This window comes from Pinus tabuliformis, chromosome 9, assembly GCF_031772625.1.
Source record: "Pinus tabuliformis cultivar Carrire ecotype Pingquan chromosome 9, CPIR1, whole genome shotgun sequence".
In the NCBI taxonomy this organism is placed as follows: Eukaryota; Viridiplantae; Streptophyta; class Pinopsida; order Pinales; family Pinaceae; genus Pinus; species Pinus tabuliformis.
In genome coordinates, this window is record NC_142307.1 from 2,010,767 (window position 1) to 2,015,241 (window position 4,475).

At 39.2% G+C, this 4,475-nt stretch overlaps 1 pseudogene; it reads right to left on the reverse strand.

Annotated features, from left to right (window-relative positions):
- Positions 1–980: 980 nt before the first annotated feature.
- Positions 981–1,328, reverse strand: LOC149146814 (DNA-directed RNA polymerases II and IV subunit 5A pseudogene; annotated as a pseudogene).
- Between the last annotated feature and the right edge of the window lie 3,147 nt (positions 1,329–4,475).

Genomic DNA, 4,475 nt, shown 5'->3' on the forward strand with positions numbered 1-4,475 from the left:
AAGGCCTTATAATGAAGATGAAAAAACCTTCGGTGCCATAATTTGGATGGAAGAGATGTGTCACAAGACATAGCTCATAGTGGACTTCCTCCAACTTGATATAGGTTGTCAACCCTGAATCCAAGAGTGGATGCTTCTTTGAAATTTATTTTCCAAACGCTTACCTTTCCATCAATTAATGCCACCTTGAATCCTTTCTTCTCCATCGCCAAGATACATACTAGGTTCTTCTTTATATCGGGTACATATAGTAGATGAATGGTGTTACCTTGATTCAATTGAAGAGTAACATTCCTAGTTCCTTTCACAGGATAAGTGGCATTGTCTCCAAGAATGATTTCCATATTTGTATCTGTTGACACCTAATCCTCAACGGATGGGTGAACTGGACAGTCATCAAGAAGATGAACTGATCCGTCATATTTATGTATATAAATGATAGTTAGCTAATGAATATTGCAATCAGTTTTTTCTTCCGCTCATTCATTCTGGAGTTACCCTGGCCTGACATGGTATCAGAGCACAGGTCCCAGAAATATTTGTAACTCCTGCTGTCCTGAGCACTGCTCAGTTCTGAGCACTGCATCCGTCCAGAGTATTATTGATTCTCTGCGCATCATTGATTGACTGCGCCTCATGATTCTCTGCGCATCCGTTTTACCCCCTCTCGATTACCGTTCTATGCAGAAGGAGAACGCTTAGGGAAATTTTCTCGTTGGTCTCTGCGTTTTTGACTCGGCTTCCTTGGCACGTTCTGCATCTTCAGGCAGAAAGCCGTTACCCTTTCTCTGCAAAATTTTTTGAGCTTCCATCATTCTTCACTTCTTGACGGGGATATACTCTACGTAATCTTCATTTTCTTCGGTTTTTTTCTGAAGGGTTTTTTCTCTGCTAAATTGTGAATCCGAGGCGTTTAAACCGTGTGATTTTTTCCAGAACCGTTCGGCTCTGAAGAGTTTACTTGCATTTTGGTGCCGCCTTCAAACCCCGTCGAAGGTTGACTGTTGTCTTTGTGTGCTGTCCAACAGCGACAACTGCTGTCGAAACACACCCTCAGATTTTATACGTTCCACATATGTTTTGATGGTCTTCACTCCCACTTTCGCCTCTTCCAGAAAGAAGACAAATAACTGTTCTGAAGGATTGTTGCGCTTGGCTTTATTGATAACAAGATCTTCCTTCTTTGGGTCTTCTCCGAACTTATCCAGGAACTGCTCTTTGGTTGTGTTGATCTCAAAATCACCCACGAGATAATCTCTGTCATTGAGCATCTGAAGAACTGTACGTCGGATTCTGAAGAGCTTGTTTGTCTGCTCATCCAGCGCCATTGCGAGCTGCTCAGCGTAATTCTGTCGCCTTCAAAATGGAGTTGTTAACCCAAAACCGTTTTATAGAGAACCTTTTTTATGGAGTTCTCAAATAGAACCTTTTGCAATCAAAGACTCGCAGAACGCAAGAGCCTCAACAGTCGCCAACAACACTGGGTATTACGAAGACTGCTAGGACTTTAGTATTATGCAGTTGATTTTTTAACTTCGTATGGCATTTTTTTGTATAGGGTGGAGATGCGTTTTTTTTTGTATAGTGGTTGAGCAGTTTGTTGAATTCATGATATACGCAGTTTATATGATTCAAAGCATTGTTGTGTTTCCAGAATGTTTTGTAGTATTGCTTGATATATATTGAAGTAATATATCCTTTATGCGTTTTGAAGTGAATGCATTCAAAACATAGTAATATTGCAGTGATATAATAAATGCTGATGCTTCTATCAAACGTTAGAAGAAAAAGTGCATAACGCTGTGGCATAAGGATTTTTTCAGCAGAAGTTTTTTTTTTTTACAGAAGATTTTTAGCAGAGACATTATTTTACAGAATGCATTCAATCATCTCTATGGTCGGAATAGTTCTCACTGGCAAGGAGAACTATTCTGAATGGTCTCGGATGGTAAAACACACCCTCATCTACAATGAGTTGTGGAAAGGAGTGTGTGTCGGAGAAGAAGACAAAGACCCTGTGCAGCCTACATCAGATAAAGTACTTGTCATTTGGGAAAACAAGAACAGCAAAGCCTATGCATTGATCGCAGCATCTGTAAATGAAGAAGTAAGTCGTCATATTTCATCCTATTCCACTGCCTTTGAAGCTTTACAAAAGCTGAAAGAACTCTATGATTCACATTCTGCACTTGAAGTTGTTCAGCTCATGATTAAACTCTTCACTCTTGAACTGAAAAATAATGATCCCCTTGCTCTTGCATCTGAAATAAAGTCTATAATGCATGATATTAAATCCACTAAGGTTGAGCTGGATATCTCTCTTATTGCCTTTCTCAAAGCACTCTATCCTACCTACTCTAATTATCTTGAGTCTTTACAAGCAAATGGAAATCTTAAAGACATAACCTTTGAGTCTCTTGTGAAAAAGTTTGTTGAAAGAGAGAAAGCCTTTGGAAAGAAAACAGTCCCTGAATCTTCTGAAGAGACTGTTTGCCTTACTCATAAAGAAAAGCATCCTGCTCAAGATTCTACAAGAGGAAGAGGTGGACGAAGAGGAAGAGGAAGATACTTCAGAGGCAGGGGGGGCAGACATCCTCAAGCAGAAAAGGCAGATCTGCATTGCATTCGCTGCAAACGAAATGGATCACATGATGCTTCTACATGCAAGCTACCATGGGACAAAATTGAGCAGAGAAGAAACCAGCAGAAAGGTAAAACTGATGACACAGACAAAGGTAAAGCACCTGAATCCGCTCACTATATTGAGGCACAATGTAACATTGGAGTAAATGAAGATTTGTTTAATGCTTCACTTGCTTCTTCGATAAATGATTGGTTGCTTGACTCAGGAGCAACCTGTCATACGACTCATAGGAAAGATTTTTTTGAAGATTTCACTGACAATGTTGATGGAGCAGTATACTTTGCAGATCAGTCAAAAATCAAGCCATCAGGGCTTGGCACAATCAGGCTTAAACTGCCTGGTCTTCCAGACTTTCTTCTGGATCATGTTCTATATCTCCCACAGCTCAAGAGAAACTTGTTGTCCCTAGTCCACATCCGCCAGCAAGGTCACTCCATTCATATGTTTGATGGCAAGCTTGAGGTAAGAAAGGCATCTGACCACTCACTTGTCATGAGGGGTATAGAAGAAGAAAGACTTCTTAAACTGCAAGGAACTTCTGCTTATGCACAACATTTCTCATATATTTCTCATCATGAAGAAGGTACACTTCCATCAAGTTTATTATGGCATGCTAGATTTGGACATTTAAACTATGATAGTCTCCGCTTGTTGAAGAAAAATGGTGTTGCTGGTTTGCCTACAATTCCTAGAAAACATAAGCAATGTGATGCTTGCATTCTAGGAAAGCATAGCAAACAGTCTTTTCATGATTCACATTCAAGAGCACATAGGAAGCTTGAACTCATTCATTCAGATTTATGTGGTCCAATGCCTGTTCCTTCTGCAAATGGAAATAAATATATCATGACATTTATTGATGATTACACCAGAATGTGTTGGGTTTATCTATTGAAGAACAAATCTGATGCTTTTCAAACATTCAAGAATTTCCATAAGTGGATTGAAAATGATGCACAATCTCATATTGGGTCTATTCGCACTGATAATGGAAAAGAATATACATCAAATGAATTTGAAAACTATCTTCGCCAACATGGGATCAAACATCAAACAACTGTGCCTTATAATCCTCAACAGAATGGTGTAGCTGAAAGAATGAACAGAACAATTTTGAATATGGTACGATCCATGCTTTTCTTCAAAAATGTAAAGATAATGTTTTGGGCTGATGCTGTTCTATGTGTTGCATATATAAAGAATAGATGTCCATCTAGTGCTATAAGAAACAAAACTCCTTATGAATTGTGGTATGGCCATGTTCCTTCGGTAAAACATCTCAGGATCTTTGGTTCCACCTGTTATGCTTTAATACCAAAGGTACATAGAAACAAACTTGGTGCTAGAAGTCGTAAGTGTATCTTCTGGGGTATTCAAACACATCTAAAGCATACCGTCTCTATGATGAAGTAAATAAAAAGTTTGTTGTATCTAGAGATGTCATTTTTCTTGAATCATCCAAATCTGACAGTGTTGTTGAGCGGCAACTTGATCGCTTGGATAGATTCACAAAACCAAAATCATTCCAAGAGTTTGATAATCAGATTCCACATCTTGAAGGGGGGATTCCTATACTAGATCAACATGTGGAATCTTCTTCTGAAGAACAATCTCCCCTGCATGACACTCCAACAACGGATGATGCTTTAAGTGATGTAATTGATAGAATTGGGAGACTCAATCTTGATTCAGACCCAACTCAATCAACTGAGCAGCCTGGACCATCTCAGAAAGGTCCCCCAAAGTGGCTGACAAAGACACTTGAAAGTGTTCATCCTGATGAAATTGGAAAAACAGGAACCAGAAATACAAACCGACAAGATGGAGGTGA